General features: G+C 54.7%; 1 protein-coding gene across 1 annotated transcript in view; it reads left to right on the top strand.

The window, feature by feature from the left end:
• HMG20B (high mobility group 20B) overlaps positions 1 to 13248 on the top strand; it is an 89646-nt gene that overhangs the window by 13531 nt on the left and 62867 nt on the right. The window lies entirely within an intron of this gene.

Genomic DNA, 13248 nt, shown 5'->3' with positions numbered 1-13248 from the left:
GGTGTCAGCTGTGTCAGGCGTTACTCATCCCCCGGAGTCTGGGGTTGGGCCCAAAAATTGGCTGGATCCGGTGAGGTTTGGTAAGAGAACAACTGATGGTACAAATGCGGAAAGGAACTTGTGCGAGGAAGTGCCCAAAGCCAGCCAGTCAGCTAAGCAGCTGCCTTGCAATTAATCCATTGGTGAAGGAGTCTCTTACCAAAGAAGGGAGACTCTGGAGAGCTGAGGCAGAAGGGGAAGGAAATCACGGGGGCCTTTGAAAGCAAGTGGTCCCAGTTCTCAGGGAATCCAATGGGCACGGTGGGTGCTCACTCCTCTTACCCTTGCGACCCAAACGGGGCTCTGGGAGTTGGTTCCATTAGGAGGAGAAATTGATGATAGAACCAGATAGAGCCAAAATTGAAGGAATTTTGTTTACTTACAAAGATTAGACATGAAGGCCTATTTCATAGGGGGAGGGAGAGCTCAGTGGTTTAAGCACTGGCCTGCTAAACCCAGGGTTATGAGTTCAATCCTTGAGAGGAGCTGGGCCAGAAATTGGGGGTTGGTCCTGCTTTAAGCAGGGCGTTGGGGTCCCTTCCAACCCTGAGATTCTACAATTCCCTGAACACAGGGCTCACCCAGCAGCAGAAGATGGACCGCACTCGCTCTTCCAAGCCAGGTTTCAGAGTAGCAGCTGTGTTAGTCTGTATCTTGTTCCTAAGCCAGTTTTTCCAGCTAGCACTGTGCTCCAAAACCTTCCTCTCAGGACCATGTTACCAGCACTTCTGTTAATGTCTGCCTGTCTTCCCGGACTGTCTGTGCCCCTCAGACAAAAACAGTCCCACCCCGCAGAGCCCCAGCCTCTGCATCTGAAACCCCTGAGCCCACGTGTTCATCTTAGACGCACAGATTCTGAGGCCAGAAGAGCCCACTGTGATCATCTGGTCTCACCTCCTCCGTTGAGCTGCTACTCAGGCATGTCTGTGTGGTGGCTATTTTAGCTGCTCCTGCTGTTCTTACAATCATACAACATCAGGGCTGGAAGGAACCTCAGGAGGTCATCTAGTCCAACCCCCTGCTCAAAGCAGGACCAGTCCCCAATTTTTGCCCCCATCCCCTAAATGGCCCCCTCAAGGATTGAACTCACAACCCTGGGTTTAGCAGGCCAGTGTTCAAACCACTGAGCTCTCCCCTTCCCCCTCCTGTCCCCTTATACATTGATCCTGAATTAAAGATGGTGGCTACGTACCACCCACAATAGTGATTTGCAAACTGGGCTGTAAACGTCAAACTCTAACTGCTCCCGTCTCTCAAGCACTTATGGAAGCCGTTAACCTAATTGAAATCAATGTGACTAGTCCATGAGTCAAGTTACTCAAGTGACTGATGTCTGATCCTGCAAACACATGGATAACTTTAGGCCCTACCACAGTACCACATGTGAGCAGGGGGCTCTCGATGGGAGTGTGTTTGTGCAATGAAAAAATATGGCACAACGGTTCTAATTAAATGAGTTTTGTTTTGTACTATGACAGATGAAGTGAGCTGTAGCTCACGAAAGCTCATGCTCAAATAAATTGGTTAGTCTCTAAGGTGCCACAAGTACTCCTTTTCTTTTTGTTTTGTACTATGACTCGCTTGTTATTCATCCAGAGCCAGAGGTATACAACAGAGAGAAAGGGCACAATCAAAGAGACAAGGGGTTTGATCCTGCCCTAATTCTTGTACATCCATGCGAAGCGAGTGCTAAACACCAAAGCAGGAATCCCTACGCTCACCAGCACTTGACACCCACTGACTCTGGTATAAATTACACAAGGTGCAAGGCAGGCAAGAATCAAGCCAGATGTGTCTTTTCCAAGAGAGTTACAATCTAAGGGCCCTGTCCTGGAAACACTACCAGGCATATGGGCCCAGATTCTCAAAGGTATTTAGGCTCCTAATTCCCTTATGCACCTAACTACTGCTGGGGGCCTGGGCCATGTTTACCACAGTGAGTAACTGTACTGCGTTCAATGAGCCAGCTGATGGGAGTGAGCTCTACACACCAATGTTTGCAGGATCAGGCCCGAAATAAATACATCCAAGATTTAATTTCATTTAAAAAATGTTAAGGACAGTTTTCAACCACAGGTGCCTACAGATGGAAAGGGCCACATAAGAGCAAGGTATTATTTGTATTATTAAAATCAGGTACTTAAATCCATTGTTAGGCATCCAATGGCTTCTCTGTACTCGGGGTTTTGCACCAGTGCACACCCCTCGGGTAGATGCACCGGTGTCAAAAGTGAGACATCTAGGTGTGCAAATGCAGGCTTCACTTTTTAACATTTCCCTGCAGCAGCCGGGAACGTGCATGTCCCGGGATTGTTTGACTTAATTAGCCTTGGTCTAGCTGAGCCAAGTTACCTGATTCCAGAGGCACTGAGAGATTTCTGCGGATTTCACCATTCATTCAGTGTCATTCAGTTTTTAAGGAATGCGGCCAGCTCGGGTTCTTGCTGCTGCTCTGACCTTTGGATCCCCCTAACCCTTTCGGGGCATGGGGCAAATCTCCCTAGGCTGGGAAGACTTTTCTGCGCTAGCCCAAGGTCATGTGAAGCCCTGCCCAGCAGGTGCAGAAGAAAGGAACACGGTGTTCTGTCGGTTCCTCACAGGGGCTTTGGAGGTCCCACGCTCTATAGGATGACAGCCCCAACCCGCTGTAATTGTCTAACTCCCCCTCCCGCCAGTGACGATGTGACGCAGCAGAGAGAGGGGAGTGTTGACTTGGGAATGTGCCCTGTGGATGGGAGGAAGGTCAATGGATACTGGGATACGGGCGCGGAGGTGTACCCTGGCCACGGGCATCTTAAATGGGGTCCTGCCCACCCCCGTCAGGGTCAGGTAGGTGTTGGGCACCACCCGATCTGGGGCCACCACCTCAGGCCGGGCCAGCGTCACCTCCGCGCCCGTATCCCAGTATCCATTGACCTTCCTAGCACTCCTGGTCCCCGTCAATCCCCCTTCGTTTTACTGTTCCCCAGTCACTTACTGCAGGAAGCACCGTTCACAGGGTGCAGTACATCCCACCGCTGCCACCAGTTGTCACGGAGTGTGGGGGAGTCCAGGCCCTGCACCCCTCTTCCTGGGATTCACTGAGACTCTCAGCCAGCCAGTAAAACAGAAGGTTTATTGGACAACAGGAACACAGTCCAAAACAGAGGTTGTGGGTACAACCAGGACCCCTCAGTCAAGTCCTTCTGGGGGAGCAGGGAGCTTAGACCCCAGCCCTGGGGTTCCCTGCGTTCCTCCACCCAGCACCAAACTGAAACTAAACGCCCCCAGCAGGCTCCCTCCTGCAGCCCCTGTTCACATTCCTGGGCAGAGGTGTCACCTCCCCCTCCTGGCTCAGGTTACAGGCTCTCAGGTCTCCCATCCCCAGGGCACATTCCCAGGTCAACACTCCCCTCTCCCTGCTGCGTCACATCGTCACATCTCTCCCCCCTTCGAGACTGAACTGAGCGGGGTCACTGTGACCAGTGACCTGGGGAAGTTCGGGGCCCCCTCTCCGGGACAGCGCATCCGCTATCAGGTTGGCACTTCCCTTCACGTGGACCACGTCCATGTCGTAATCCTGCAGGAGCAGGCTCCATCTCAGGAGCTTGGCGTTGGCTCCTTTCATCTGGTGCAGCCAGGTCAGGGGAGAGTGGTCGGTGTACACGGTGAAGTGTCGCCCGAAGAGATAGGGCTCTAGTTTCTTGAGGGCCCACACCATGGCCAGGCACTCCTTCTCGATGGCCGTGTAGTGTTGCTCCCGAGGTAGCAACTTCTTGCTCAGGTACACGATGGGGTGTCTCTCCCCCTTTTCATCCTCCGGCATTAACACCGCCCCCAGTCCTGTGTCTGAAGCATCAGTGAACAACACAAAGGGCTTGTCAAAGTCTGGGTTTGCCAGAACTGGGCCACTGACCAGAGCCTCCTTCAGCGCCCGGAAAGCCTTCTGGCACTGCTCGGTCCAGACCACCTTGTCTGGCTTCCCCTTCTTGCATAGCTCAGTGATGGGGGTGGCTATGGCGCTAAAGTGGGGCACAAATCTTCGGTAGTATCCTGCCATCCCAATAAAGGCTTGGACCTGCATTTTGGTGTGGGGAGCGGGCCAGTCTCTGATCACCTCCACCTTGGCTGGTTGCGGCTTTAGGCGGCCGCTCCCCACCCGATGGCCCAGGTAAGATACTTCAGCCATCCCCACCTTGCACTTCTCCGCTTTTACAGTCAGCCCAGCCCCCTGGAGTCGGTCCAGCACTTGTCTAACCTGGGACACATGGTCCTCCCAGGTCTGGCTAAAGACACAGATGTCATCAATATACGCCACGGCAAAACTCTCCATCCCCCTCAGTAGCTGGTCCACCAGGCGCTGGAAGGTGACCAGCGCTCCCTTGAGGCCGAAAGGCAGGGTCAGGAACTCATAGAGCCCCAGAGGGATGATAAAGGCCGATTTCAGCCAGGCATCTGCATCCAGCAGCACTTGTCAGTAGCCCTTTGTAAGGTCCATGGTGGTAAGGTACCGAGCTCCTCCCAGCTTGTCTAGGAGCTCGTCCGGCCTGGGCATGGGGTAGGCATCAGATACAGTGATGGCATTGAGCTTCCGATAGTCCACTCAGAACCGGACCAACCCATCCTTTTTGGGGACCAGCACCACCGGCGAGGCCCAAGGACTGGCCAATGGCTGGATCACCCCCAAAGCCAGCATGTCCCGGACCTCTCTTTCCAGGTCCTGAGCAGTTTTCCCTGTGACTCGGAAGGGGGAGCTTCTTATCGGTGGGTGCAACCCTGTCTGCACCCGGTGGACAGTCAGATTAGTGCATCCAGGCTGGTTGGAAAACAGCTGTCGGTACGGATGCAGCACCCCCATGACCTCAGCTTGCTGAGCAGGGGTTAGCTGATCCGAGAGGGGAATTGTTTCCAGGGGGGAACCAGCTCTGGTCCCAGGGAATAGATCTACTAAAGGGTCATCTCCCTGCTCCTCCCACTGTCCACACACGGCCAACACCACATTCCCCCTGGCATAATATGGCTTCATCAGATTCACATGGTACACCCGGCGGTGGTGCGCCCGGTTCGACGGCTCCACCACATAGTTTACCTCATTGAGCTGCTTGACAACCTTGAAAGGGCCCTCCCAGGCGGCCTGTAGTTTGTTCTTTCTCACGGGGATGAGAACCATCCCCTGATCCCCGGTGGCGTAGGCATGGGCCCGCGCCGTGCGGTCATACCAGACCTTCTGCTTCTTCTGGGCTCTGGCCAGATCTCCCTAGCCAGGCCCATGAGTTCAGCCAGTCTCTCTCCGAAGATCAGGACATACTCCACCACTGACTCTCCATCGGGAGTGGCCTTCCCCTCCCACTCGTCTCTCATCAGGTCCAGGGGGCCCCTCACCCTCCTGCCATATAACAGTTCGAAAGGCAAAAATCCGGTAGACTCCTGGGGCACCTCCCTGTACGCGAACAGCAGGTGAGGTAAGTATTTGTCCCAATCCTGCGGGTGCTGGTTCATAAAGGTTTTCAGCATCATCTTTAGCGTCCCATTGAACCTCTCCACCAGCCCATTGGACTGGGGGTGATAAGCTGAGGCCCAGTCGTGCCGGACCCCACATTTCTCCCACAAGCACCGGAGCAGGGCCGACATGAAGTTGGAGCCTTGGTCTGTCAAGACTTCCTTGGGGAACCCGACTCAGCTGAAAATGGTCTGGAGCGCATCTGCCATGGTGTCTGCTTCAATGGAAGCTAAAGGCACTGCCTCGGGGTAGCGCGTGGCAAAATCTACCACCACCAGAATGTATTTCTTCCCTGACCGGGTCGTCTTGCTGAGAGGCCCCACGATGTCCATGGCCACCTTCTGGAAAGGCTCCTCTATGATGAGCAAAGGTCTCAAAGCCGCTTTCCCCTTGTCCCGGGCCTTTCCCACCCTCTGACAGGGGTCACAGGATCGGCAATACTGCCAGACAGTGGTAAAGACCCCGGGCCAGTAAAAGTTCTGTAGCAACCTCTGCCAGCTGCACCGGATTTCCTGGTGCCCTGCGAGGGGGATGTCATGGGCCAGGTATAGGAGCTTGTGGCGATACTTCTGGGGGACCACCAGCTGCCTCCTGATCCCACAGGACTCTACTTCCCCTGGGGGAGCCCATTCTCGGTACAGGAACCTCTCCTGGCAACCTCTCCTCATGGTCCGTACCACCCTGAGGTTGGCCAGGTCCCTGAGCTTCCGCAAGGAGGGATCTTTCCTCAACTCGGCCTGGAACTCAGCGGCTGGGGAAGGGATGGGGCCCGGTTCCCTCTCATTGGTCTGACGCCACAGCCTCTCTGAGCCATGCCCCTCGGCGCTCCCTCCCCACCAGGGTAGGGTCCTGCGCCTCTGGTGTGATACCCTCCCCAAGGTCAGGGCGCAGTGCCCCTCGCCGGCTCTGGCTACGGGTCACAACCAGGGCGGTCTGGGGCTTGCTTGGCCAGTCCTCTAGGTCTCCCCCCATCAAAACCTCAGTGGGCAAATGGTGGTGTACCCCACATCCTTGGGGCCCTCCTTGGCCCCCCATTTCAGGTGTACCCTTGCCACGGGCACCTTAAATGGGGTCCCGCCCACCCCCATCAGGGTCAGGTAGGTGTTGGGCACCACCCGATCTGGGGCCACCACCTCGGGCCGGGCCAGCGTCACCTCCGCGCCCGTATCCCAGTATCCATTGACCTTCCTCCCATCCATCTCCAGGGGAACAAGGCACTCTCTCCGGAGGGACAGCCCCGCGCCCACCCTGTAAACCGAGAACCCTGAGTCCAGAGCCTCCAGCCCTCTGGCGGGGCTGGCCGGGGGTTCTCTTCCCTCTGGAGCAGGTGGTAAGCTGGCAGCCCTCCTTGCCTGGGCCATCTTCCCCTCATCCATCTGGGTCCCTACCCAGTTAACTCTGGGTAGGTTGGGTTTGCTCAGTCTGTCCCTGAGCCTGGGGCACTGGGTCCGTACGTGGCCTCTCTGGCCACAGTGATAGCAGCTCAGGTCACGTTGGTCCCCTCGAGCGGGTCGGAGGGGCCCGACGCCAGGGGTTCCCCTTGGGAGGGGGTTCTCCCTATTTCCCCGCTGGGAGGCCCCATGGTGACTCTCTCTCTGTATCCGGGGGGGCCTGTTCTTTTGGGATTCCTCCCGGCTACCCCCTGACCGACTGTTCACAAACTCGTCGGCCAGCTGCCCTGCATGCTGGGGGTTCTCTAGCTTTTTGTCCACCAGCCACAGCTTCAGGTCGGATGGGCACTGTTCATACAGTTGCTCAAGTACGATTAGGTCAAGCAGGTCCTCTTTAGCTTGGGCCCCAGCTGTCCACATGCGGGCATATCCCTGCATCCGGTTGACCAGTTGTAGGTAGGTGACCTCAGGCGTTTTACGCTGACTCCGGAACCTTCTCCGGTACATCTTGGGGGTCAGCCCAAACTCACGGAGCAGGGCCTGTTTGAACAGTTCATAGTCCCCTGCCTCCGCCCCTGTCATTTGGCTGTACACCTCCACGGCTTTGGGGTCCAGTAAGGGGGTGAGGAACTGGAGCCTGTCTGCAGGGTCAACCCTGTGCATCTCGCAGGCATTCTCAAAGGCCGTCAGGAAGCTATCTATGTCCTCCCCCTCCTTCCGCTGGGCCAGGAAGCACTTATCAAAGCTCCTTGCAGTCTTGGGTCCCCCCTCACTCACTGCAGCCAGGGCCCCAATGCTCCTCAGCCTGGCCAGCTCCAGTTCATGCTGTCTTTGTTTCTCCTTCTCCTCCTGCTCATGTTGATGTCGTTTTTCATGATCCTCCAGCTCCCTCATTTTCATCTCCCTCTCCCATTCCAGCCGCATCCACTCCAGGGATGGGGAGCTCCGCCGGGAGGATCCCTGCTGGCTGCTGGGGTCAGGGTGTCCTCGGTATTCGCCGGGCTTCCCCCAACGCCTCCCCCAGGCATAGGTAGGAAGGGTCTCGGGATGTCCTCGGCAGCAGTCTGACCCCTCCCAGCCCGGTCAGGCCCCAGGGCCCACGCTGCGTCCACTGGGCGGCTTCCCTCCGGGACAGAGATCAGGTCATCCAAGAGATCCCTCTCCTCCAACTGGGCAATCAGCTGTTCCTTGGTGGACCTCCCAATGCGAGCCTCCTCTGTCTGCACAGCTCCACCAGGTCGCTCTTAAGGGGTTTAGCGTACATCTCCCTGCTGGCCACTCGCAGGCCGGGCAGCTTTCTACGGTTTCCAGGGAAAACCCCTCGTGTGCCAGTCCTTCTTGAGGTCACCACGTCTTTGCCAGGGTCAAGCTGCAGACTCCTCCGCCCCTGGGACCGCTCACTGCAATCCCCCGGGGGACCCTGTTACTGCAAAAGTCCTTCTCTCTGGTCACACACTCCCAGGGGTTAACCACCCCCTGAAACCGTCTCTCTCTGAATCTTCAGCACGCCTGGTCCCCGTCAATCCCCCTTCGTTTTACTGTTCCCCAGTCACTTACTGCAGGAAGCGCTGTTCACAGGGTGCAGTACATCCCACCGCTGCCACCAGTTGTCACGGAGTGTGAGGGAGTCCAGGCCCTGCACCCCTCTTCCTGGGATTCACTGAGACTCAGCCAGCCAGTAAAACAGAAGGTTTATTGGACAACAGGAACACAGTCCAAAACAGAGGTTGTGGGTACAACCAGGACCCCTCAGTCAAGTCCTTCTGGGGGAGCAGGGAGCTTAGACCCCAGCCCTGGGGTTCCCTGCATTCCTCCACCCAGCACCAAACTGAAACTAAACCCCCCCAGCAGGCTCCCTCCTGCAACCTCTGTTCACATTCCTGGGCAGAGGTGTCACCTCCCCCTCCCCCTCCTGGCTCAGGTGACAGGCTCTCAGGTCTCCCATCCCCAGGGCATATTCCCAGGTCAACACTCCCCTCTCCCTGCTGCCTCACATCATCACACCTCCCCCTCCCAGATCCTGTTTACTCCGCACAGACATCCTGATATTAACATGGATGCTCTCTGTGCAGGTTTGTTTTTCATATTATTTCCCGTCTGAAAGACCAAGCTATGACCTGCCTTGCACGTAGACTAAAAACCGAGGCTCTGGCCTTTGGATCCCTCTAACCCTTTCAGGGCATGGGGCAAATCTCCCTAGGCTGGGAAGACTTTTCTGCGCTAGCCCAAGGTCATGTGAAGCCCTGCCCAGCAGGTGAAGAAAGGAACACGGTGTTCTGTCGGTTCCTCACAGGGGCTTTGGAGGTCCCACGCTTTATAGGGTGACAGCCCCAGCCCGCTCTAATTGTCTAAGGGTATGTCTACACTACGAAATTAGGTCGAATTTATAGAAGTCAGTTTTGTATGTAACCCTTCTGCCCGTCAGAGTTGGCAGCAACAAGGGCCGGGTTCAATATCTAGGGGATCCATTCCAATAGCACAATGCAAACTGGCTCGAGCCCCCACCCAGTGACCTGGGACAAATATATACCACCCCCGCTGGGCACCTCCAAGAGGCAGTACTTCCCCTCTCGCAAGCACAGAGTCTGAGTGTAGCAAAAAGCCTTTTAATAACAGAGAGAAACCATGTGGCGTTATGTTGGGGAAACACTACCAACAGGATTCGTAACAGAACCCATGAGCAAAAAACCCACCCCAAGCAAATTGGAGCATGCCCTTTCCCTTTGGTTCTTGAGTCCAGCAACCCCAAATCACCCAAAGTCCCAAAAGTCCAATGACCCAAAAGTCTCTGTCCCTGGTCAGGGGTGCCCCAGAGTTCGAAAGTTTATCTGCAGAGCTTTACCTCCCAACCTGGGTGGAGATGCGGGGGGGGGGGGGGGGAAGAGAGAGAGGTAAGGGGGCACCTTACATGATCTGAAGCTGACCGCCCCACAGCTCCATAGGCCTTCGCTCCGCTCCGCCAGCCACCCCACGAACTGCTTCGCTCAGCTCCGCTCGGCGGCCCACACGCAGCTCCCGCCGTCCCACAAACTGCTCCGCGTCCCACCAGCTGCTCCCGCTGTCCTATGAACTGCTCCACCAGCCTGTCCACAAGGCACTCCAGCCATCCCACAAACCGCTCCACAATATATCTTCAGGCTCCCCCACTACTTAACACAACGCTCAGTGATTTCAGCTCTTAGTCAGTTCAGCTCTATGGTGAATTCAGCTTGTAGTAGGCTTGCTGGTGCATTATTAGCCCAAAGTGAGCTCAGCAGCCTGTAACTAGATTTCTAATGAAATCAAAATTAGCTCTGATATTCCACAGTGGAGAAAGGAGGAAGTGCAATTAGCATGTAAGGCCCTCATCCAGAGGCCCATACCTCCAAGTGTTAATACTTGTCCCCAGCCTCTCTCAATTCACAGAGTTTTGGAACCCATGACCCTTGCCTAGCGAGTGCTACTTAGTTGATGGTGAGTCCCTCCATCATAACAAAAGGCCAAGTACAGTTCCAAGCACAGTTCCCATAATCAGGGTAATAACAAATTATTCTTCCTGCCCCAATAACAGAGACGCTGGGGATCCCACAGCAGCCAAAGTGACCATTTGGGCAGCTATGGCCTCATTCTAGGCGTGGTGGGTGTGCCTATGCAAATGAGATTGGCCCCTGAAGTTCTTTTCCACAACTTGCCACACCTCACCACCAGATGTCAGGGTGGAGCTCATCCTGACACTGCTTACATCCTCCCCCCAGCCGAGACTTTGTCGTCCCGACAAATCACACTCCCTTTATACCAACTCATTGGTTTCCTCCAAAGGGCCTCAGGAAGCCCACTTTAACTTCCACAAGCCTGTGTGCTAAAAGTATTGGCTCCTCACTAGTCACCCCAGGTGAATCATAAGTTAACCGTTTCACTGGTCTTATCACCCTGTCTCATCTATTGAGAATCTCTGTTGCCAAGGTAGGGGGAACGTCCTCTTGAGTGACGGATGGAGAGGCTTCCCTGGAGGGTCCCTCGGCTACTGGCGTAGGCCCCTGCACTCCTAGTTCTAACGCTGGAGGGTCCAAGGTGCCCAGGACATCCTCTACCTGTGTCTCCACTGTCCAATAACCTGTGTGTGTCATCACACGGGGGTCTCATCAGTAGCACAGGGGTGTCAGAAATGGGCCTAAATAATTCCGCCATGGGGTTTAGGGTGGAAGAGGGAAAACTCTCATTTGGTTCAGCTGATCGAGACTGAAGTCTTGTCTCCATCCCAGGATACACCAGGGTTGTGTTTTCCTCCTCAGACTCACTCTCAGATGTGCAGAAAAGGGGTAAGTTAGCTGCACGGGGCCCGCTGTCTGTGTTGGATGGCGGCTTTGGTCTAGCTCTTCTGTTCTGCCCGGCTGCCCTATCGTGGCCCATCTCATAAGGGGTGCTTACCAATTCCCCCACAGGGAGCAAAAGGTTTCTATGCACCGTCTTTATTTGCCCTGGACCGTCTTCAGGTTTGATCTTGTAGACCGGCAGATCTCCCAGCTTTTCCATCACCAGGTAAGGTATTGCCTTCCATCTGTCAGCTATCTTGTGTTTGCCAGCAATACCCAAATTTTGCAGCAGGACTCTGTCCCCCGGCTGGAGCTCCTGCGAACGCACTCTAGCATCATATCGATGTTTGTTGCGATCTGCGTTCTTCCGAGCCGCAGCGGTAGCTAAGTGATAAGCATCCCGCAGCTTTTCTCTTAGTCAGGATACATATTGCTGATGAGTTTCATAGCTATCTCCATCCTCTGATACACCAAAGCACAAGTCTATGGGTAATCTTGGTTCTCGCCCAAACATCAAGAGATATGGGGTGACTCCCATAGCATCGTTCTTTGTGGCATTGTAGGCATGCACCAGAAATGCGACATGCTGGCTCTAGGTTGCCTTCTGCTCTGGTCGCAAAGTTCCCAACATATCTAATAGGGTTCGGTTGAACCTCTCTGGCTGAGGATCACCTTGGGGGTGATAAGGCGTTGTCCTAGACTTTTTAATTCCTGCTATCTTCAGCACCTCCTTCAGAAGGTGACTCAAAATCCCGCCCTGATCAGAGTGTATGCGAGCCGGGAATCCATAGACTGAGAAATATTTGTCCCACAATACTCGAGCGACGGTGGTGGCCCTCTGATCACGTGTGGGATATGCCTGTGCATACCGTGTAAAATGGTCAGTCACTACCTGATGGGGCTAAAACATTGTCGCGGGTGGTTCTAGGTACATATCGTCAGGCCCCCGTTCCCTCCCTCCCTCCCTCCCTCCCTCCGTGAAAGCAACAGCAGACAATCGTTTCATGCCTTTTTTCCTGAGTTACCTGTGCAGACGCCATACCATGGCAAGCATGGAGCTCAGCTCACCATCACCGTATGTCTCCTGAGTGCTGGCAGGCACGGTACTGCATTGCTATACAGCAGCAGCAACCCATTGCCTTGTGGCAGCAGATAGTGCAATAGTCCTGAAAAACATCCTCATCATGTCCCAGGTGCTCCTGGCCGCCTCAGTAAGGTAGGTCAGGAGTGCCTGGGCAGATATGGGTGCAGGGACTAGAGTGATTCGACCAGGTCATTCTTTTTCATGGAGCAGGTCCTCAAGGAATCAATCCTGAAGCACTTACATGAGAGGAAAGTGATCAGGAACAGTCAGCACGGATTCACCAAGGGAAAGTCATGCCTGACTAATCTAATTGCCTTCTATGATGAGATAACTGATTCTGTGGATGAATGGAAAGCAGTGGACATGTTATTCCTCGACTTTAGCAAAGCTTTTGACACGGTCTCCCACAGTATTCTTGTCAGCAAGATAAAGAAGTATGGGCTGGATGGATGCATTACAAGGTGGGTAGAAAGTTGGCTAGACTGTCAGGCTCAATGGGTAGTGATCAATGGCTCCATGTCTAGTTGGCAGCCGGTATCTAGCAGAGTGCCCCAAGGGTCGGTCCTGGGGCCGGTTTTGTTCAATATCTTCATTAATGATCTGGAGGATGGTGTGGATTGCACCCTCAGCAAGTTTGCGGATGACACTAAACTGGGAGGAGTGGTAGATACGCTGGAGGGGAGGGATAGGATACAGAGGGACCTAGACAAATTGGAGGATTGGGCCAAAAGAAATCTGACGAGGTTCAACAAGGACAAGTGCAGAGTCCTGCACTTAGGATGGAAGAATCCAATGCACCTCTACAGACTAGGGACTGAATGGCTAGGCAGCAGTTCTGCAGAGAAGGACCTAGGGGTGACAGTGGACGAGAAGCTGGATATGAGTCAGCAGTGTGCCCTTGTTGCCAAGAATGCCAATGGCATTTTGGGGTGTATAAGTAGGGGCATTGCCAGCAGATTGAGG

Source organism: Eretmochelys imbricata, chromosome 25, assembly GCF_965152235.1.
Source record: "Eretmochelys imbricata isolate rEreImb1 chromosome 25, rEreImb1.hap1, whole genome shotgun sequence".
Classification (NCBI taxonomy): domain Eukaryota; kingdom Metazoa; phylum Chordata; order Testudines; family Cheloniidae; genus Eretmochelys; species Eretmochelys imbricata.
Note: the sequence above shows the minus strand (reverse complement) of the source record. Positions and strands in the feature narration are given on the sequence as shown.